The sequence below is a fragment of the Pagrus major genome, chromosome 20, assembly GCF_040436345.1.
Source record: "Pagrus major chromosome 20, Pma_NU_1.0".
Lineage (NCBI taxonomy): Eukaryota > Metazoa > Chordata > Actinopteri > Spariformes > Sparidae > Pagrus > Pagrus major.
In genome coordinates, this window is record NC_133234.1 from 7,000,542 (window position 1) to 7,025,237 (window position 24,696).

The window sequence follows — 24,696 nt, forward strand, 5'->3', positions numbered from 1 at the left end:
TGACATTGATCTGGGTTGATCAGAAGTTGCTATATTCATAATTTATTATTTATCAGCTTCAGATCGATGTTTTTGATCACAACAATTAGAGAACTATTTACAGAAGAAGTTTTTTATAAACTTGGATGAATGAACTCCTTCATCCCAAGTACAGTTATTGACACATTTAACTCGGATGTTATGCATACTCATAAAAGTACATTATCTGTACAGAATACTTGTTTCAGCCAAGCACTAGCTCGATCCTAATAGTCAGATTGTTTCAAAAATTCTAAACTTAGATGATGCACATGTTTAACATAACATAAGCATATTATCCGTGTCATTGTGAGCAGGTTAGCATGCTGATGTCAGCATTTAGCTGTCTTAGTACAATCTCACCAGCCAGTCCTCAGAAAAATGACCATATATGTCAGCACTGAAAGCAGTTTATTACTTCTCATGTTGAGATTTCTTGTTAGGCAGCAACCTCTAGTGGCCATAGTAATTATTATGGCAGCAAAAGGAGGAAGTCGATGTAGTTTAAAAAGCGACAATGTCTGCTTAGGGAGGAGGTCAGGGACAGATGGTTGGGTTAAAACAAACAAAGGGCTTTAACCTGCTGTTCATGTGAAGCCAAAACACAATGGTGTTATTTTATCATACTAACATAGTTAAGTAACATCATGTACATCATGTAAGTGAAGTTACGTACATAATGTAGATACCTTCATAATTTACGTTACATAATTGTGGTTATTTTAACCCAACTGTGTAGTTTTCTTGCCTAAATATTAACCAAATTGTGACAGTATGACAAAGGTCTGGCGTGCCCGTCACTGGTACACTCCAACAGCCATGATGTTTTAGGAACTATGATATATGTCATTTTGGGAGTCACTGGCAATTCAGTAATTTAGGTATGAGGGTGCGTTGGTCTCACATAGCTTCTTAGCTTCACTGTATACTCTTAGTCTTATTTAATATAATAATTGCGATTTACAGCACAGAGAAAGATATAGCAGGCTTTGGCTACACATTTAATAGTCATTGTTGGTATTGTTTTTTTCATGACAGCAAGAAAAATACATTTTATCGCCAACTTTATGAGCTGTTCAGACGGACAACAGCTGTTCAGTTGTTGTTGCGCTAGTAATGTTGTTGCTGTATGTAACAGTCACTGAAATGCAATCCAGAAAAGTCTAGTTTGAGAAACAGATCAGTGAGTTAAAAGGTTTATCAGAGGCCAAAACGCTGCATGGTGATTTATGATACCAAGAGAAAGGATTACAACTAAAGAGAGTTGTCATGGTTAAAATTATGTTATCCTTAACAGTGGAAAAACTGTACTCCCACAGTCATGTACTTATGCCTTTGCACGTATATGATAGCTGCATCACAGCTGGATGACGTCACATCATGCTGAGTCAGATTCAACTTGTTAGACAACTGTTTTTGCCTCTTCTTGGCGTGGTGGTCCCATTCAAATGAATGAGGGGGCTGAACTCTGCCGTATCATTAAAACACGAGCGTTCCAGATGTCCTCTAAAAGCAGTCATTTGTTACAGTGAAAGCTCTTTCACGCATTTTGATCTGTCATGGATTTAAAATATCACATGCCAGACACTTTTTTTCACTTCAGCTTGACTGACATTTAAACACAGTTTCCTTTTTTTGTGAATCAAACCACTGATGCCTCGATAATGCTGCCCTTATCTCACCTGTGTGTCGACAGCATAACCCCCCTGTTGCCAACTTCTCTCCATCACAAAGAAATTACAGTTTCAAAGACACTTTCCCTTGAAGGCAGACACAATGCACTGTGAGAGGGACAGAGGGTAAACATAAGAGAAAGCACAAAAGTTGAAAAGTTTTTGTAATGTAAGACGCTGATCTTTCTTCTTCGGACACAGGAAAGTTCTGTGAGTGACAAATAAATAGACTTCTAGTTTGCACACAGTCTCCAACTGCAGCTACCAGCTCATTCAGTTCCTGCTGGTGCTCATACCATCCTATTGTGTCCACACGTACTGAACTATACAAATACAAAGGAAACGTCTTCGTCCTCTTCCACAGTTGTGATGATGGGGAGTTCAGGGTCTGCTACTGTGTTTGTCATCTCCAACAGGTTTCTTTCTGTCCTTTCTTCCTCTCCTTCAGCCAGCACAGCTCAGCTATATCTGTATCAGGGAGACACAGGACAGGCTATTAATATTGCAGTTGTAAATCCTCTGAACACCCACACACACTCACACAAACACACACACACACACACACACACACACACACACACAGACATACACATATACAGTACATACACACACACACACAATCCCAACTGTTTGCATTACTTGTTCTCTTTCGAAACAGTGTGCTGGTAAAAATAGCAAGGAAGCAGTTTTGAGTTCCTGTCTGCATTCAGAAAGGTAGGCAGAACACACACGCACACACTCAAAGAAAGAGGAGAATTCTAACTCAAAGAAATCATTAAAGCACGATTTAGAGAGCAGAGTTAACAGGATTGCCTTGCAGTGTCAGATTACAGTGTCTTTGGTTCCACTGCCATTATCCCTCAGGTGTTTCGTTCACACCAAACACAGTTATCCTCATACATTATGTATAAATGCTTCAGACTAAACATGTCTTTCCACAATGAGACTTTTTGTAGAGGTGTATAGATTCTTTTTATTTTTTGACAGAAGAAAATATATATCTGTTACTGTAATTATCTAAAGGTTATAACTCAGTTTCAACTGAAAACGCTAAATAACTATTTTTTAGCTCCATTAAAAAAAACAAGAAAAATGGTGAATCATGAAGTTCTTGTCAGATGGTAAAACGGTGTCCATATACCACCACACATTTGTGATGTTAAATATGGGGGGTGTGTGTTGGACAATTTATGTAACTTTCCGAAATCAACAATCCAACAAGAAGTACCGGAAGTAGTATAGCTGCAGAAACACCGTACTGTTGTTGAAAATAGCATACTAAGAATATATAGTTTAACAGCTCCGGGCCCCTCATCTCTCTTCTCCACACTGCCAAACCAGTCTGCTCAACTGAATCTCTCATGAATTAGAAGACGGGGGGTATTATAGGCTCTCCCCTAGCCTATAATGTTTTTGCTGTAGCCACATGTATGCCTCCAGACATGCGTCATGACATTCCAAACAACTTTGCTGGGTAGGGTTAGGGTTATACAACTGTATCCACATATTAACTTCTTTTGTGCTTATTTAAATCAAATGAAAGTGGGTCAGATGCAAATATATTCATTCAGTGACTGTTCATCTGCTTCATAAGATTTATCCCCACTACCCAAATAGTTAATAAACAATTCCCACGCTTTGATACACACAGATATCTTATTATAGCACATACAGCATGTGGCATCCATACGAGACTTCACATCAACCATCATTAATCTCACAGAAACTAACAGTATAGTAATCACAGCAGGTTCTATGCAGCAAGATGTAAAGAGAAACAGCATTAAGTACTCTGAGATGGCAAGTGACAGTGGTCATGTTTGATGTTGCTGTTGGATAACTTTAGGACCTATTGAATTTCTTGTTCTTCTTCCTTCAGTGTAGCTCAAGTCAGGTCTACTCATGGCTGAATAAAGGCATCTATAATCAACTCGATTATTATGTTCTACTCCCAACTTAATTTTCCTTTTCAACTAGAGGACTGGCAGACATCACTGCCCTTACTCTGAGAGTGACTCAGAGTAAGGTCAGTGAATGAAATTAAATTTCACCGCAATAAAGAAAACCTCATGTATTAATTAATTTTCTGACTGCTGCATGTTGTTTAAGTGAAGGCATAAGAAAACAAACTGAAGAAGGAAGGAAAATGCCGATCACCATAATATTACCTGTGCCATTCATTTGAATAATAATATTTGAATCCTTGATCTGAAAGTTTAATTAGTACTGCATCATCATTCCATTCACATCATGTTTACTGAGATTGCAAACAGGAAGGTATTCATGATATTTTTAATTAAAGAAACAAGAAATTGCACAGATAGAGCATCTCTGGCTCTATGTCACTTCAAGTCAGGATTTGTACATACAATATGTGTCTGCTAGTTAGGTTAGCTAAGCAGTGAGACTGGAAACAAGGAAAAACAAATTGCCTGGCCCTGTCTAAAGCTAACAAGATAACACTGCATACCAAGATCCTTAGTTAATCGGTAATGAGGCCTTTGTAAATCCTTAAGAGATTCTTATTAACATCATTATGTGTTAATCGGACTATATAAGTGTTATTAATAGCATCATAAAACATGTTTATTATTAAATTGTAAGACAATTACAAACACTTTGCTACATGTCTCCTATATTCAGCTGTACTATTCAATAAAAGTAAAAATAGAGGGGCAGTACAATCTTTTATCTAGGACATCCAAGTTGACATGTTGGAACGAACAAATCTCTTGAAAGCGCAAAAAGCAATTTAACCACCAGACCACTGTTATAAAAGAGACATCTGTAAAACATCGACATTCAAGGAAATGTATTACTCTTTGTATTATAAAAGGGATCGCATGCTTGTTTTATAACATGTACAGAAAATGGATTTCTTTCTGATACAACTGGACCGTACTGTTACTTTCAACTGACATGTGTGCAAAGGCGTGTATGTGTGAGTGTGTGATAGCATGTGCAGGTGCTAGTTGAAGTGATGCTCATGTCACTCTTTCCACATCCACTTAACAAGACTCTTTCTGGGCTTTCGCTGGAACATCCAGTATTATCCTGCCCAGTAAATGTTGGAGCTTTATCATTAAAAGGTGCAGAAAAGTCACTCAAACACACACGACTTGGCACACAGCAGCGGCACGTAGACTCTTTCCATTATATAGTGCTGTTGCCATTGGCATGAAAAATGCCTGGTACACCTGTAACGGTTCCCTATCTGTACTGACTGCATCTGCTTTTGTACTTTATCTGTACTGATTTTCCTGCGCGGGATGAAAATGTTTGTCTTATCGTAGTTAAATTAATGTTACTGTTATTCAAGACAATAAATATGTAGTAATTTAATAGGCTTAGTTCCTTCCAGCTTTAGATAGTCCAGTCAGTCCTCTTACAGCAGGAAAATGGTTGCACAACAGTATCACACATACTTCAATTTACTATAAAAGCAGATCTCTTACTTTCTTACTTCATCTTATAAAGTTGTTGAAAAGTATTTGACAGAGAAAAAAAGCCTGGCGTGTTTGAGAGGTGCAATATTCTGATATTAATTGAATTATAGTTAAATTTTATAAAACAGAGGTTCACTTGATGGAAAACGGTTATCCTCCTTTAGAAGCAAGTCTTACAGCACTGAGAAGATTAGGTTGCTGACTGTCTTCTTTGACTCTAATGCTTGCAGCAATAGAGTCAAGTTCTTTTGCTGTTTGAATAGCAGTGGGCAGAAAATAGAAACCTGAGTCACTCTGTTCCCTAGGCCATCAGTCCAGCTGTTCATTGGCCACCTGTTGACTTGCTATTTGGCTGTGAGCCCTATCACTGATGTGTCTCCTTCATTACCCTCGCTAAACCCCTCTCATTTTTGCTACTGTCCTGCTCCCCCACACCTCCTATGCTCTCTCAGTAGCAGCCAAACCACCTTACGGCCCACTTGGCAGCAGCCGTCAGGCAGTGAGGTGCACATTTGTCCCTCTTTGCCAAGGCCTCATCATAAAGGGCTCATCAGAGACCATGAGTGGATCTCAATCTGCTGAGGAAGTGAAGGGTTCATTGACTGAGAGTGGTTTCCTCTGCCATTTCCTGTAACTCAATAGATTTAAATTATTCACCTAGTTTTAAAACAGAAGTAACCCTCCGCATGCTTATTGTAACATGCTACACCTTTAAAGAAAAGCTTCAGTAAGGTTGACTGTGAAGTGAAACATATTAGCAGCAGAGTGGTATAAATCTCCTCCCCGGCAGAGCTGGGAGAAAGATTTAAAGGGTAAATATTGTGGTTGTCACAGTTGTTATTGTTATATATTTCACACACACTGGACCACACTCAACCTGGCTGGCAACAAATTTACATTTGGAATAGATGACTTTCACTTCTGGATGAAATATGCCACAGGAGGTGCAGAAAGTTAAATCTGAACGCAGAAATGTGTGTTTAGGCCAGGTGGTGATATTGGCTGAACGTCTCGGTAAAAGATGATAAAAGCAGAGTTTGTGCTCCAATTTTTGCACCATGAGGGCCTGTGAGTCAGTGTCACTGGTTCTCTGGCTGTTACGCTTCTGCTTCTTGCTTGCTTCCTCTCTGGCAGGACATACAGACCTGGCTTATCCTGCCTGGCTTAACACACAACCCGCTGCCTGGTTCTTATCTGAGGCTTGCAGCACCGCAGGCCTCAGCCTCACATGCAATTACACCAATGCACACAGACCACTTATAAGGACAGTGTGTCGATATTGTGTGTGTGCACACATGTGCCTCTGTTTACCAACCACAGATTTGGGGGGGTTGGCCAGAGGTAACCGTGGCAGTCATGGAGTGAAGCCTGGCAACCCTGTCGGCCACCACAGTTGTGACTGCCGCTTGAAGCATTTTTTCTTGGCCAGAATGTTTTTTTTCTTCTTTTTTTCTTTGAGCTGGAACCGTTTCTGTACAGCTGCTGCACACCTAGGATGCATTTTAGGTGCCACACACATATTTGAGTGTGCACCCGCAAGGGCCTCTGGGCACCTGACCGTACAAGTCTAGTTAACCAACAAATGATTACAGGTAAGCTAATAATAATCAGACAGAAGATTGCATTTCAACACAGTTGTTCCATCTGTGACCATATCTATTTAAGTTAACAGCCCTGAGCATGACAGGAGGAAAAAAATCAACAGTTAGCATTATATAACTTGAACTAAACTTGACAATGAATAACTATGAATCGTGCAAAAAGGTAAAGTTGTCTCCATGCTTTCACACCTTACTTGTTTGGTTCGGTTTGAGCTGGTCAGAAAGCTGTCAATCAAACCCTGTTCTGGAAGAAACAATCAGGCCAAGACTGCTTGAAAAGTAGCTCTCATCCTGCTTCCATTGCACCAATCACAAGATTTTTGATAACAGATATGTGATTTTAAATCCCTGACAGCTCCATTTGCTGATCATGAACTGTTCAAGAATCAATCTTGTAATCCACCTGTCATGCATATGCCTATTTAATCATAAAATCATTTGGTAACCATTGTACACTAATGCACATCAGTGTGAGTGTTTTCCCTGATTAATATTTCAAAAGCTGTTAAAACTGCTGTGCTATATCCTACTCGTGTACTTTGTCAGTTCATTAAGTCCATGAAAAGCAAAAAGTGTGTGTGACAGCATTCCCACAGTAATAAGCCCCGAATCATTACTGTACAAGATCCTGTCTCTGTTAGCCATTAATCATTAGCTGCAGTTGATTTACAGCCCTGTAATATAAATGCTTATAATCAGCTATTTCTTTAAGAGCTCTTTGTGACACCAGGGAATATAAATAAACACATCAGAGGCATTAAAATGCTGCATAAACTCCTGTCAGTTACCAGAGTTTACTTTCCCCACATGGATCATGATGATGCACTGATGATGCAGGATGACAATCGCTAAAACTATCCAATCAACGAGTTACCTGTCAGTCTGTATAGCTTCATGTTTACCCCTCTTGGTTCCTTTGTAAAAAAGTCACTGTGATGGTATATGTATGACATGTTCTGCATTTTGCACTGGCGTGTAATGTCATAGAAGTAAAAATGACGATAAAGACTCTCAGAGCTATCAGAACAATAGTAATACTCCGTAGCTTGGGACTCTTGTACTTTGTACCTAGTGTAAGCTTCTTTGCTACTTTACCTGCTGGAATAAGAATAAGTGTTGGTGATGATGACCAATTACTGACTAACTTCATTATTAAAACAATGTGAATTTGTTTGGCTGTTCTCTTAACAGATGGACGGGTTGCTATTTCTCAAAAAGTAGCTGATCAATGAGCAATTGCTGTGGAATTACACTGCACCTGTTACCTGTTACTGTTACCACCGTAGCCACAGGTGTTGCATAATCACCCAGTACTGAAATCTAAAGGATTATAACTTTATCTCTTTGATTAGTTTCAACAAGCTGTGGATGTCACAGTAGGCTGTCTTAGATAAATGCAGCTCAGCTAAATTGGCAAGTGCAGATCCCCATACAAGGACTGATGAGAAAACTTTGCCACTGCAGTAGCATATAGACTAATTTATAACTCTGTAAGAATAAAGGCCCAAATGGCATTAAACAAAGGAAGACATGTTGATTTTAGTAAACAGACATGTTTCAATATAGAGTTATTTCTAATTATGGTATGTAGATAGATACACCCCCCATTACTCCTCTTCACTTGCGCGCACATTCTCTCCTACACACACATGAATCCTATACAACAGACTCACCAAAACTCTCAATGCATCTTTTTCCTTATTGTGTTAATCCTGTCATTTCACCCAATATATTAAGTTATGTGTAGTCTTACCCCATCTGATATGTCTCATTTCACTAAATCACTTTACAAAAATAAATACATTAATGAGATGTATTCATAATCACTGTTGATTACCATTAGGTATTTTCTTGCTCTTGTGTACAGAAAATCACTCACTGTATCACACACTCCTGTTGCTGCATATTAATATGCAGTGTATGTAGCACAAAAGCAAAACTAACATTTGTAAAGCCTATTAATAATATTTGCTTCCCATTTTATGCATTTTTTTTGACAACAGATGGGGGGATTACAATGTGTGCATGTGCAAGTATGCCTCTGTGAAGCCTCTGTAGATGGTATCTAATTACAAACCAAGATAAAAGCACGCTGTAAACTGGATGAGAGGCACCCTGCTAATGCAAAAGTACCAGATAGTTAATAAATCAACAAATTACACCATGACCAAAAATAATTATGAATGGACTTAGACACATATAAACAACTATTCATCATTAGTAATACATTTGCTTCGGTGTTTAGGTATTAACACTACTACTAATTGATCATTTCAGTTGCTAATCCATATCAACATGAACAATGCAGCTGGAACTGCTGTATATATTTTTGGCTACTGCATAATTACTGTAGGAGTAGCTGTGTTGCACTGTTTACACTGTTGTGCTCCAGTGGGAACTGTATATTTGTGTTATTTTGTAGTGTTTAGGAATGTCATATAGAAGCTATGTCTTTGTGCAGCTACATGTCTATGTGAGACTCCAAGCCACTAACTAGAGGGGCATTATAATGCACCCATCGCTCCCTTCCAAGTGCCTGAACAGCCCCTATGAAAGCAGTAAAGATCAGAAGAACCTTTCTTCATGTCTACATCTGCCTGGATGCTCTTACAGGTTGCCAGTATGGCTGAGGTTTTGTTCTCGAGAACAAAGGGAGGTATAGAAAGGTCGCTGAAAAAGCTTTCTTTAAAAGTAGGATAGAGAGAAAATTGTAATGACGCCTGAATCATAGAAGGACGGGACAGCGCTGAGAGCTATTTCACTCCAGGGATGCGTCAGAGTGAAACTTTCAACGTCGCAACAAGGGCACTCTTTGATCCCTTCCCATATTTAAATGTCACTTCATCAAACTCTGGCACATCAACAAGAAATCTCAACACACATGACTGTATGTTTGAATTCAAAGTTTTCTTAGACTTTGTTTTGGTGCTTTTAATGTGCAATGTGTCCCAGAGCAGACCCACGAGTCAAAGAAAGTGTGATGTGCCTATAGTTCAACTTTTGATGAGGCTCCCTCCAGAGCTGTTCCTCACATTTTTTATGTAAAAACCTTGGTATTCAAGGTTTAAGTGAGGCTGTGTTCCTCTTTCTAAACAGTACCTACTGTGGCCTCAAGTTCTTGCTACAAGACAGCGAGGAATTTAAGCAACGGGGAACACAAATGCCTTTACAATATTTTTGCTTATTGTTTTACTCTTGATAAAAAACAAATGTCTAGATGTAACATGCTAAGATGTAGTGTATATAAGCAAAAGTAGAAAAGAGGCATAATGTCAGTGAAATGACTCAGAAACACTGGGTAGACAGCAATGTGCAACTGGCATTATGCTAACTTTAGCTTATATTAGCTACTGGTCATAACTAAACAACCAGGGCGAAGGCTCTAGCAGGACAACATCTTGGTGAATTGAGTTGTGAATGGGTGCTTACAGAGCGCTGCAGGGATAACCAACTTTTGTAGGCTAACAGGAAGTTAGCATCGCCCTTGTTCCCTTGACCATGGTTTTTTGAACTGCATTTTGGATTGTTGCAGAACACAAGGTCTGTGGAAAACACAAGTTTATGATACTTTCATAAACTTTCATTCAGCAAGATCATATTCATAGATTAACTCCACTATTATGACTTTTGAAGCAAAAATAAAATCACTAGAAGTAAAAAGCTAGCTGTTGGCTATCACCAAACACTGTGGTACACTTTACCATAAATTGATCAGTCTACAAGTTGTATAGTTAGTATTTCGTTTGAATAGTTACAGTTAGAATAGTTTCTCAACTAAAGTTCACTTGTAAAGATGGACTAGTGAGTGGATAAGTCTCCATGTAAGACATGATGAGGTTCAATGTCCCTGAAAACCTCTGTAGTGTCATTATGCTATTGTAAGTTACCACCTTTTATGACACGTAAATGGACCTTATTTCCGTCATTCAACTGAAAACCGAAGCCCATTCAAAAATCCCACTGACTTCGAGACGAGAGAACTGGAAGTGCAAAAATGATTTCCAGGTTTTGGGACTCATTCCTCCAGTACGATATTCTTGGTACTATTTTTTCATGGAAATGATACATTGACTCATTTCAAACCTGGAATTACAGATGTTTTATCTGGCCACTTGGGGGCAGTGTAAATAAACACATAAACACAACATTGACATGTCACCTTTTAAGTTGATATGGTGAACCTTCAATTTTCTTTCTTTTATGAATACATCCAGCAGATGCAGTGCAACATCAGCATTCTTTTGGAGTTGATTTTTTTGGCATCCTGGTGAACGTATCCTAATATTCACTATCCTTTTAGCTCTGTTTTTGGTCTCTACCAACCCCTAAAGGAAAGGTCTGGTCCTTGACTGCTAAATGGTACATTATGTTGACTAGCAAGTTCCCAGCTTAGTCTGTCTGTTGAGTTAAATGCTGGGCAGGGAATGTACAGTGTACAGAGAGAACAACTCAGTCAATTCGGTGGCTGTAAAACCAACAATGAGCTGAAAGACACTATAACGCTCTGTTGTGATGATGGGAAGTGAGCTGGATTGTAATTGTTGGATGTGGGTTACAAGTGGTTATGCGATTCATTGTTAATATAAACCTCTTTTGTAGCTGTTAATTTTCTCTCTATAGCTAATGAGTGTTTAACCTGTTGTGCTCTTTGGGGATCTGTTTTCAATTGTGCAGAACTGGATTAGCTTTTTGATTTGGGGTGAATTATTAATGCTGATGGAATCTGCTTAACTGTAAGGTAGTCTTCAGTCTTCTACCTTTTTCTCAAAATCCTACAGGCGCACCAGCTTTGCATGTGCCCCTACCCCACCCTCACACTTCAGCCGTGTCCTTTGTGTACCCTGACACCTCTTCTCACACCCACTTCTGCTGGATTTTGGAAAAGTCACGCACTACACGGTGAAGGGCTAAAACTGAGATTATCCCTTCCCTTTAAAGTCTGGAATAGAATATCAGATGGAAGCTTTTGACCTCTCTACAACCTTGTTTAAATGTAGGGGAGTATCTATTCTACGTCTGCCTCTGTGGGTCTACTAAACTGTGTGTGGTCTACTGCTAAGCACTTAGTCAAAACTGCTCTAATTCACAACATGATGTAATTGTAGTGCCTTAATTTCTATGCTTTACTTGTGCTCAAGAACAATCTGATAAGCCAAATCAAAATCACTTAAACTGATCAAAGCAAAATATAAACGTGGAAGACCCAGGAGAGCTTTTCTTCTTCCACATGTTACTTGTCTTGTCTTCTCCATTAACTGTTCCTTTAGTCTTTCTCCACAACTGTTAAACAACTGTCCCTTAGCTTTCTTATTGCACTTTTGGAAGATCAGAGGTTAGGTTTATTGGTTCTCTTTTATCCCCTGTTCCTTCTTTGCTCTCCCACACACTCTTTCCTCAGTGTGTGTGTTCATTTATGGCTTTCCCCTTGGCTATTCATGTCAAGGTGGAAGAGTATAGCATGGATATCTTTATATCCACGTGTCACATTTCTTTCGACCAGAGGCGAATAAGACTGGATGAAACTTGCCAGCACAGCACGTCTACTTCAGACACCTTGATCTCCTTTAAGATCAACACAGGCCTAATTTCAGCAATACTCCTCTCATTATGTTTGACAAAACAGCCAGCTGAATGGCAGTACCAACCAACTTTAAAACTGTCTTGATCACAGTCTTCCATTCATTTTTTCTCAGGGTTGTTTGATTGAGTTGACCCCTGTGGAATGTTTCCCTCTGATCCTCAGGGCTGCTGGCTAATGGACACTGATTGAGCTGAGGTTTGGAATACTCAGCACTGCGCAGGGCTGTCGGTCACAAAAGCAGCTCCCTTAAGCAACAGCAGCATTAGCAATGGGAAGCAGAAGGGCTGGACAGAGGAGATAAAAAGAAAGTTGCTTGCTCTGTCACTGGCAATTATCAAGAGTACTGTGAAACTCGTCACATACAACAGCTTGGTCAGTGGCCTCAGGCTTTAAACTATGATGCTCTCCTCTAGAATCATATCCTAACATATTATGACTTTTGGACGGATATTAATGTTGTCAAACGATTGAGGTTCAGTTAGGTTTAGGCACCAAAACAACTTGGTTAGGGTTAGGAAAAGATTATATTTTAAGTTCAAATATTCAGCCTCGTAATTTAAGTTACATAAGTGACGTATCGCACATCAAGTAAAGTCGGGTCTAAGGATTGTGTTACTAGTTAATTTAAGTTACTAGTGTGACATAACTTAAAGTCGCTTTTGACTCTTATAAGTGTCCAGTGTATGACCAACCCAACCAAACCAACCACCCTTTGACTCAGACTTTTCCTGCTTAAAGAAGTGACACTACAGGGGTTCCTACAGCGTCAAATTTAGAAGCATAGGGCAACTGACCAACGCATTGGGAGTGAGAACGGGCTGGAATTTGTTAATTGAATGTGGAGAAAATCTGATTTAACAAAAGTACCATCCTCTGAGGCATTATTTCAGTAGTCTATTTCAATAAGCTTACTTTGATTTGATTTTGATTTAACATCTCTTGTTGGTGAATTAATAACCTATTAATCTTGATTGACTTCATGCTGTAATGGATTTTGAGGTATGGTCATTTAGAGAAGTGTCCTTGAGAAAGCATCTTTGAACAGTGTGGCGAATGTTGGGTACTGAAGTGAGTTTCTATTTGAGTGAAGTGCTTCCATCATGCCCTGTAGTTATACACTGCTCTCAGCTCTCTAGCATACAAATGGTGTATACATGCTTTTTGTTACACAATATTGATTACGCAGGTATAAATGGCCTGGGAAAATTCTTCTTTGTAGCTGCCTCTCAAACGTCATTCCTGAGTGTTCGTGGTCAGGCTTTTACAGTGCACAATGAAAGGCAGGCTTTCATCACTTTTTGTTTGTGTGTCATTAGTGTATGTGCCTGTGATGCCGGGCTGCCTCTAATGGAACCAAGCTGCCTGGCATTTTCCATTACTTAATGCTTGAAAGATCTAAACTCCAAATCGGTTGTTTTATCCTCCTGTTATGGCTGTCGGAGACAAACTAAATCCAATCTTTTTTTTTAAAGTATTCAGTAGGGTAAGTGGTAAGAATAGGATACAATGTATTTTTCATTATTTCAATGCAAAAGCTTTCCACAAAGCTAAATGTTACTGAATGTGAAATATTATTATGATGGTACACTCTGTGTGCACACATTCATATGTGCACAGTTAATTACAATTAGTGGTTTTCATTTGGATTTGGATTTCATTGTATCCAAATTATTCACACTCTGATTGGGTCTAAGTTCCAATTCTGTTGCGGGCTCAATATGTCTAATACCTAGCTGAATCAATTCAGCCGCATCTTATTAAAGGTGGCCCATCATGTCTCTGTCAGTGTTGGTGCTCTCTCCCTATTTGGCTCTGTTGGGGTAAGCCACAATTTGGATTGGGTACATTTATCTTAGTCTATATTGATCCTGTTTTGTCTTTGGGTCTCTTTCTGGACTTCTTTTTTCCTTGGGTAGGATTTGTGCTGGTCCGTTCAGATCCAGAATTTAGAAACGTAATACTAGGAACAAATACTTTGTTTGGTAGAGGACTGAGGATAGGATGTATGGATATTCCATATCCACTGGATATGGAAATTAAGAAAAATGTTGACACCTCATTCTCAAAAGTTGTGTCAATTAGTGTTTTCTGTACCAACAATGACTCAAATGATTATGTTTTATCTGACAGGGGTCATGCATAAGCTATATTAAGATAAAAGCTGTGATATGACCACCGCTACCTGCTGCTACACTAATCTCTATTTAATATATAGGAATGGATCAAATGACTATGCATAGGCTAGTGTAAAAAGAGTGGCATGCAGTGGCCAACTCATAGACAATATGATACATGACTCTACCCTTGCCTTAGTTAGGTTAGCATTGTTAAGCTCACTGTTTTGGTTTTGCAGCTCACAACTTTACTGTTTTGGGTAAGTCTTGCAGATCTTATGAACCCCATTTCTAACCAGCTGCTCTTTAAACCAAAGTAGTTCTGATAAGCCCACTGTACAACAACTGATCAGGACAGGATAGCAGAAAGAGAAAGTTAATAACTAGCTAGAAGGTCAAACATCTACTAGCTATAAGCGAAGATGAAATATTGGACTTTATTACTCAGGAGACTGTAAGCATTACTTGATGATGATGATAATGCGTTGTCTCATGTCTGCTGGATGTGTAAGTAGGCAACTGTTAACCAACACATTTCAACACAAAAAAATCTATAAATACAAAAATCAGCCAGTGCTGTGTGTTAGCTTCTTTTGATGTTACTGTTGCCTCTAGTGACCAAGGTCAGAACACTTACAGTATGTAAATGTACAAAAGCTGATATACTTGCATGCATCTGGATTATCCATGCTCTTAAGGCATCTAGCCACTACATGTTAAGATACGTTAGATAGCGTGTCATCATCAATATAAGGCTTTACAGCCGTGAAACTCAAGCTGAGTGGCTAGACAAGTTCATGCCGAGGGAAGGCATTTTAATGAGAAACGGGAACTTGAATTCATATTTGTGCTTAATGAAGACAAGCTGGTATATCTTCTTTTTAATGAGGCAGTGACAATGTCAAATGAATACAATTAACACCAAACACAGAGCCAAGTATGCTAACCTACCAAAAGCCCTTTGAGAGCAACCAAAATGCTAATGTGGCCCAGGATGAAAATACGTTTTACGCTCCTGGTCTAGACATTTCCTCAATTTACTTCTGTGAGAATCCTGACTGAGAACACGTCTCATCCACAGCACTGAAATGATGAACATGAGTAGAAACTCCTCCACACTGCAGAGCATTCGGCTCTGACTCTCAACGGGCTTCACTAGAGTCAACAGAGCCAACGTTTGATTTGGTAAAGAAAGGAAAATAAGTTCATGTTCCTCATTCCTGAGGGTTTAGCCTCACCCTAAACCTGCAGCCAGTAATCACAGATCTCATCATGTACATCCCACCCTACACTTTAACTGGGCAACAAAACCTGTGATAAATTGCAGTTACATGTCTGTGTGGGGCTGTAAAGCCTCAAAAGTAATTGCATCCACTTGTTTACTGTACCACATCTTTCATCAGTCTGGGAAATGTGGCCTCTTATCACCAGACTCCTGTCATTAATGCTTTGTGTCCCCATCGTGATTGTGAGAGAAAAATATGTGGTTCTACACACTCTCTGTCTTTATCTCTGCAGTAGTGTTTCCTCTTTGCTGGTATGTTTGTCTTTGTAAATGTCTCTTAGCATGTCATTAAGTAAATTACTTTTTCCATTTACTTGTAAATTCATGCATGTCAAAACATTTCTTCTATTGCTGAGGTATCAGGTAGATATATCCATTTAGAGCTGCAAGCTATGTGCACATGAATTAATGACATTTTCCTCATGAACTTATGCCATTTCAAATTAAATATGATGGCATTTTGAGGTATGTGTGGTATGTTGGCCTCATGTCTCGTGTGTTTGTACAAGTGTATCCTCAATTAAGCTCCCCCTTCCGATAACCTGGCTCGTGTGAAATGGCAAACCTTAATATGCTCCTCGCTGATAACATTCCAGTTGTGCTGTTGTGTCACATTTAATCATCAAACATCAAAAAACTTTCCAGCCTATCACGGAAGGTAGTCGTTACTCAGAGGAAGCTTCTGAACAATGGACAAAACTAAACCACTTTTACAAAACACCTCTACAATGAATCAGAGTACTGGCTGAACTAAGACTAGTTCAGTTCCTCTTTTCCATCTTTTCTGTTCCTTTTTCTCGAAAGTCAAACTAAATTTTAAATTAAGTTTTGCTTAGAAAGAATATCTGTGATGTTGTTCTGTTAGCTTCTTCCACATTGGTGTTCTCAGACACTAACTGTCAGTGCTGGTAATTGGATTTGGTGCAATATCCTTAGGCAGGCACTGAATAACATTCAAATTAATTTCCAGTTGCCAAAGAGGAAAGTTAACTAGCTAACATTATTAGCAGTGGCTCCATGGGCCTTGTGAAAGTACCCTCCTAATACACAAGTATGGAATGATTTTTCTCCTACAGATGTAAGTGGACAGCAGAGGGTGGACCTGAGAAGTTGGCCTCCTTTGTTGTGCCATTCGTTTATGAAGAGGTTGTTTTGTCTCCCCAGTGTACAAATCTGTTCAGTCCTGGCTGCATTGAACAGCATAAACTACATTACTCTGTTTATGCCTGGGTGTTTAGTCTTTAGGATGGACAAGTTTCTGCCTCAGCGTGTTTGTAGGTTTGAAGTGAACTGGGATATGATGTTTATTAAAGATCCTCCTGAGTTTCTCAGATGTTTGCGCAACATAGGGAATGACGATGTTGTTACGTTTTCTCGTCTCCTCCTCCCTGTCTGCTCAGGATCTTTTAGCGGTTTTGACAAAGGTCCAGTTTGCGTAACCACAGATTTTAAGTACTGTGTGTTTTTCCTTAGGATGGATATGGACAAAACACCCAGGCAAAGAGGACTAAAAGAATCCATCGATGTAAAACTGGAACAACCGTCTTTGAACAGAGGAGGTGGCCTAAGACATTACTTATCACCCACCTACAATGCAGTACTGAGTTCTCTCCCCAGACAGCTTAACAATCATTCACACCTGGCTCACCTATCCCTAGCAACTCACATGAAGGCAGGTTGGGTCAACGACCCACAAGTGGTCCTAACAACTCTGAAACTCAGAGCTCACACTTGTCCTTAATGACTCTGTGAGGACACTCCCACACAAAGTTTAAAAGCCTGCCAACTCCCCTCCAGTAAGTTAGAACTGAGGAAGCCTCTTGGATGAGAGGTGAAATCTCTTCAAGAAACTGAAACACATCCAGTTGCCTACGATACAGCAATTAAAATGTTCCTACTACTGCTACTCTCAGCTGCATGCAAACAATCTTTCACACTGTCTCCACCACTGACAGTATATTTCTAGGTTTATATGGCTGAGGTGTGGTGTATGGGGGGGACTGAGATATTGCTTTCATTTAGTGTTAAATCGGCTTGGTCTCTGTTAGTGGAGCGGAGAGAGGCACATCCTTTGGACTGTCGCTGACATTCAGACACTTGTCCTTCACAAAGAACACAGTCCAGCTGCATTAAACAAATGAAACAAATTGTCCCCACGCTTGTATCGGCAACCGAGAGGGATGGGTATGGTCTAATTTTTCATTCATGCTACAATCCCCTCACATATGGCCAATAAAAAGTGATTAATATGTGCAATTACTGCAAATTGTCACAAAGAGACACTTTAAGTTACTCTTTAACAGGACAATGCTTAATATAATAAATGGAAAGACATCTTAAATTGCTTAAATCATTATAGTTTACATTTCCCAGGGACAAATTCAATGTTCAGATTGATTTAAAAGATTCTTAATTCTACAATTTCTTTCCATAATCAAACATTTCCTCTAGCTCTCATCTGAACACAAATAATGTCACAGTCGCATCTGTATGCGTCATAATACCTGGAGAAGAAAGGCAGCGATATATCATTAACACCTAGTTAATAAAAGATAAACCCTGCTGTCGCTGAACTCAACATCTTTGAAGTGTCTGATTGTGCAGATGAAGACTTGCTCTATGCCTGGGAGACTCTGCGATGAATTCTGGAAAACAACATGCCTCTGGCTTTTGAATGTACTCCACTGTCTGATGTAGTGTAACAACAAGTGAGAACAGAGAGAAGAGAAGCTGTCCTGACAGGAAGCTGCTTCAGTTTGCCACCAGATCAATGCAAAGGCACTGCAGGTGACCTCACGAACAACGCCGGGAAGAGATTGCCTGTGACACTTCCTGTAGCACAGTACAGTGTAGCCTTAACTTCTTTCAACAATCAAAGTTGTATGGACGGCGTTAAATGGCGTCTTGACAGGATTAAACCAGCCTGCTGTAATAACATCTGATAGCTGTCACAAACTCCTTGCAGTTTGGAACCCTAACAACTTTTTGAAGCTGTTTCTCCTCGCTCAGTTTTTGCAGACTGTGCAAGGATGTTGTTGAAGCCTTATCTGTGATGTCACTTAGGTATCCAGCTTATGCAAATAAAATAACTATAGAATAATCCAGGTTACACTGCTTCTATTGAGAAAGTTCAACATCGAGACTAAGCTTACTTATTTGCCTCAGAAAAAGTGGGGAAGTTGAAAATGACTGTTTATGTCCATTTCTTCTCCTCTCTGCTGGTGAAATTGATATTGATTATCAATAAACTAACTCACTAGGAGCACAAGGGGTCAGATCTTAATCAATACATACGTTAGGGTGAGAAACTAGAGCAAGTCAATGTAAGTCAATGAGTTTGACAACTCATTCTTGGTCTTGCAAAAGGCAGCGGACAGAACAATCCTACACGAGCTCAACTTTTTCTGGAGCATTTGACTGCATCACACGAAGACCATGTAGACCTCAGCAGATGGAATTTGCACCACCAGACTTCCAAAACATATTCCCTTATTAAGTTAAGGTCATAGCTTTTAAATTACATCATTTTCAGACTCATAATGCCCAGCCCTGCTGCCCTGCACAGAACCATCTGCATTTGTCATTTCCTCCACGCATTTTTAAAATGTTATTTTAATGACTTTATGCTGGCTACAGCCATTTGTGGAGGCAATTTGTTTTTGGGGTTGAACTCAAGGATGTCTGATTTGAATTTGGTGGTAAAATGTCAAAAGTCACTGTGATATCACAAAAACGTTTTAGGCCATAACTCAAGAAATAATTTGCTATTTATGACAAAATATCACACAAATGTCACTGTGACGTCATAATGTTCAGCAAAAAACACTTTTCTTGCCATTATTCAACACATAACATATAACTCACATAACTCAGGACCAGAAGGGAAGATTGTGACCATATTTCACATTTGGTCAGATGGTGACACTTATCTTGAGTTTCCACCTTGAAACCATGTTGATTGTATGGCTCTTCTGAGTTGAACATGAGTGTGAAGCATCCACATTTTAGAATTTGTAGCTTCTTCGCAGCAACATCCAATTTTGAAGCATTGTAACCACCACAAGCTCATTGGTTTTGCTAATATTTTGCTTCAGGTGATTGTCGTTGCACCACCAGACGAAGACTCTGTAAGTCCTTTGTACTCCTCTGTAAAAATAGTCTCTAAGTGAGGACAACATGTTTCTTACCAGGGAGTACTCACTGGAATCATTCCTGTCAAATAGCTTGATAATGAATTCCATTTTGCCAAATAATACATTGAATACTTTTTTTTATCCTTCAAAGTCTTATATGAGTCTGGACAGACATGGATGTAAACTGCAGCTTGACTGGTTGGTGGAGGCATACAACCACGAGGTCTCATTCTAGTTTCTCTTAACTTGTCACCTGTCCATAGGTGTCAGGGCTTCAGATGGACTTTTTCCACTATTAGCACTGGTGCTCCTTACTGAAAGTCTTCAGAGCACCAGCACAGTCAGGAAAAAACTCCCGTACACTGTTCACCTCACTTGCAATTCATTTTAATAACAACAGTTTGGTACTCGGAATTTCATCAGGTTACCTTACAAGACAATAGGGGGGGGCCATCTTAAAGAGGTTGGTCGACCCATGTGGACCAATTAGGTCACATTACATCACTCAAAATACGATCACACACACCTGGACCAATAAAGTCACGTTACTGAACGAAAACACTCCTGAATTAGACAGTAGAACTACATGGTACTGTGGGCCTACAAAAGGTGGGCCTTTTCAAAACATCATGATAGGAAAAATTTCATATATCAATCAAAACGTGCATGTTCACGATAGGAATAGTATAACAATATAAATATAGTACAAACATTGGTTGGAGCTTAATGTGTCTTCTAGGGCCTGTCCATGAACAACAAAAAAAGGACATAGAATTAAGCAAAAAAAACTTTACAAATCTAGCCTATGAAGAAGCTGATAAAGACAAAAAAAGGAAAAAATTTGATATAGGTATAGAATTTGCGTTGGTTATTATCATATGCCTACATTAGCTTCCTTATGATGTGGACATAACATGTGGTTGCTTTGGTGGCAAAAGCAACAAGTTACCAGCAGAAATGTTGCCCCTGTTGTTTCACATGATGATGATTAAAAAAAAAAAAACAGGCTTTAAGTGCTGCAATATGGATGGTTGACCTTTGGTGGAAACACTCCCACCGCTCTTTGAGCAAACCAATTTGTCTCTCCACAGGTAGAGTTGCTGTTACGTCATTCAGTCAATTCAAGTTCAGTATAGTTTTGAGTATCTGGATGAAACACCGATAATTTCATTTTGACATCTTAAGTGTGTGTGTGCAGGAATGTGTGGCTCAGCATCTGCTGCATGTTCCTGTTTGTTTGTGTGTTTTGGCTCCGTGTTGAAAGAATCACTGTGGGGAGCTGGGAAAAGTTCCCATTAAGGAAACTGCACGTGCAAGTCACCCCAACCTTCACCCTGTGTGATCTGATTGTAATAAGCCCTGCATCTGTCTACCATCACCCGCTTCCTCCCTCAAGCTATCCTCCTCCTCCTCCTCCTCCTCCTCCTCCTCCTCCTCCTCCTCCTCCACCGTCCTCCCTCCTGCTGTACGCTCATCTTTCAATAGGCTCGGTCCACCTCTCGCATATGGTCCCATCATGCCTAACTGCTTGGATTCACTACTTAATTCCAATGGATAATCTATTTACCTGGGCGAGATGAAGACTGGCAGGATGTTTATGAGATTTCATCATGCCTGGGTTCACAAGGAGAATGTTTAGTTATAATGCAGCATCTGCACTGCCATAATTGAGATGCAACACGCTGCGTGTCAACAGATTTATAGGTACCTATATGCAAAGTTTTCTGAGGCAGGTGTAGGGGTCTGATTCAGAATAATCCACAGTGTCAGGTTGTTGCTGTAGACTTTTAATCTCCAAAGGGCTTGAACTCTGAGGGGCCCTGCTGGCTCAGCAGGTGAAGGTTTGCAGGATGTACTCAAAATGTCCTTTCACTTATTGCTCACGCTTTGCATTCAGTGTCATTCTCCCTCCTTGTCACTTGCTGTTGTATGCTATCTAATAAAGCAGCAGAAGGCTGAGATGCTTGCAGTTAGACAAATACGTAATAAAGCTTTACATTTTTACCATCTAGATTATGACCAATTTTCTGATTACAGAGCTCCTGAGTCAAGTGCATGTTAACAGCCATTACCCATTACATTTCTGTCCTCTATGCCTTTCTGTATTTGTTGACCTTCGTTTTTTTGAGTGAGGGTTTAATTTTTTGTATTTATTTTGGCTTTGGCTCACATCAAAACAAGGCTTTCATCTTAATGTGGTGACTCCAGTTAAATGGATCTTATTAGAAGAAAAATAAGCTGCTGAGAGATGAACGACTTCTTTGCCAAAACACAACATCAGAGTCAATATCATGTTGGGTGAAAGTGCCTTTAAACTCAGCTAAGAGTAAACAAACGTCCTTGGTTTGGACCAAATGATAATGCCCTTGGAGTTCAGGCCATCATAAGGAGAATCCAGTAGAGTCACTAAAGCTGTTACTTTATTTATAAACTGAGCCAATCCACATGAAACAGCAACATAGGAGATCTATGGTAGCTACAATAACTCACATTCATCTTGTAAAACAAAAGACTCAAATATATTATATGTAACATTTTTACATTAAAATGTCTTAAAACGACTGGACTTTTGTTATATATTTTTAGTTGTGTGCTTGCATTATCTCAAATGTTTCCAACAATGTTCACACCCAGAGCAATCAGCCATTTTTACACAATACAACTGTCAACTTTCATTTGGTCGCCTGTAGCTGTAACTTCTGGGGAAACATGAGTGAGGAAGGAAGTTTGATTCAACGTAACATTAAACGTATTACCTTGTCTGTGAACACTCCTACATTTCTGAGTGACATTTCTTTTGTTTTAATTGTTTTGGGAGAGAGATCATAAGTGGCAGAAGTTATATTTTGTGCATTTAAGATAATAATTTGAATAAATCTTTCATTCCTTTCTTTATTCTCCCCCAGGTCATAGGGACTACTACTCAGCCAGTAAAAGCAGTTGTCTAGAGGACTTGTTAAATCTTAGATGACATCATCAGGGTTTTGTCTTGACATGCTTAGAGACTACAAGAATTCCACCAGGCAAAAGGGACTAATGAAAGATGCAATTGGAAGAACTATAGTATCTAGTATTTTTAGCAATGCTAGCAGTGTGGTTAAATGAGGGGCAATTTTGGTTGGTCTGTCTGTTTGCCACTTTGCCCAGAGTGAAAAATTGAAAAACTGTTTCATGGATTGTTCAAAAGTGTGCAACAAATATTCAAGGTCCCTACAGAGGATACATTATCTTGTTGTCCCACAAGAGGGTCAAAATTTCATTGTGCCCAACACTTTGGTTTATGACCAGTTATCTGGCACTCAGCCCCAAACCCATTAATGAAGACATAAATCGAACTAAAGAGCTCACAAATGTATACTTTTAATGAATAAAAGTGCACAATTATTTTCTAAAACGGCTGGTCAGTGTAGTTTTTTTAGCAAATTAATCAAACAGGATGTAATGTATTAGAGCCCATTGTCAGCCATGGCTTTGGTGCATTAGTGAGTATTTCCAGCAGCAGGACGGTGTGTTTGGGATTGAGAATAACTTCTGGGTAGAAAAGCCCTGCATCACGCTTTTTTTAATGATGCTATCTCAAAGTGTATACATCTAATCCAATCTAAAATGCATGTTTGATGCTGTCATATCTTAATACTAACAAAACTTTCACGAACGCTATGTTGGAGACCTAATTTAACTGTTGGGCCACAGATTAAAGTAAATGATAGCTTGAGTTTACCCAAAAGTAGCAATTAGTCTGAGATTTCTGTTGCTTAGATATCAAAGAAGCTAGCAAAGCATGAAGCTGGCAAAAGAAGTGTCAGATAAGGCAGAGCACTGCCAGTTTTCTACTCAGAAGTAACTAATGTCACGGTGATTTCAACATACACTATACAAAGTAGTGAGCTAAAAAAGCACCTCTTACAAATCAAGCACTCTGTAAAATTATAACAATTCTCAATAATTGATCAGTTACAGCTCCGGGTCCAGATTCGGACCTAGGTAAGTCTATTAGTAGTGATGTACCACTGATTTCCTCTCTGATCCAATACCAAGTAAAACCCAGGCTGGTATCACTGATACCAATAAGACACTGATAGTGAATCACTTTCACACCAAAAGCAATACTGTCTCTCATGCTGTACCTGGATAATAGTCTGCCATTAAAATAGGACTGAAGGCACCTCTCTTCTCCTCTTCTTCAGACCACCACTGCATAAATCTCATCATGTTCTGTATTGTGATTACATTTCAGAGGCTTAAGTTAGTGGTGTTGCCTCCATAACTCCAATTCCTCATTCCATATCACATAGTGTTCTTGCTGTTCTGAGAACTGAAAAGGCTCTACCTGAGCTGTAGATGGCGTCTAGAGCTGTTATTAGCATATGACTATGACAGGCGGAAGGAGAAGTTGGTATTATTTGACCTAGATCCTGGTGATACTGTAGTTAATTTCTTCTTCTGCCCCTGTTGATGATAAAACATAAATTTACCCAGAATTACTGAGTTTAAATATTAGATAGATATAGATTTGTAAGAGAGTTGATTGTTGAGTCTCATTTCAAGTCATCAGTTACCAATGCATTGGACTGATAGGCCAGGTCATCCATCAATCAAAAAGATCAGTTTGACGACTTGGCAATGAGACTCAACAATCAGATATTTTACAAATGGGACCTTTAAGTACAAAGAAAAACTCACATGAAGCTTTACTTATATGAATGTGCTGGGAATGCTGCTTGTGGGGTTTGATTGAAATTCCAGATTGACAGTACACTGAGGCCACATTCTCACAGACTGGTATGTTTTTATTTCCGTTAGGGAAACACAAAATATGTTTCTTTAAATGACAAAAAATCTATG

At 39.3% G+C, this 24,696-nt stretch overlaps 1 protein-coding gene across 1 annotated transcript in view; it reads right to left on the reverse strand.

Moving 5' to 3' along the window:
* Positions 1–1,985: 1,985 nt before the first annotated feature.
* LOC141015848 (urotensin-2 receptor) overlaps positions 1,986–24,696 on the reverse strand; it is a 49,525-nt gene continuing 26,814 nt past the window's right edge. The window contains exon 4 of the mRNA XM_073490064.1: positions 1,986–2,159. The gene's annotated coding sequence lies outside the window, so the exon portion shown is untranslated. The remainder of the gene's footprint in view (positions 2,160–24,696) is intronic.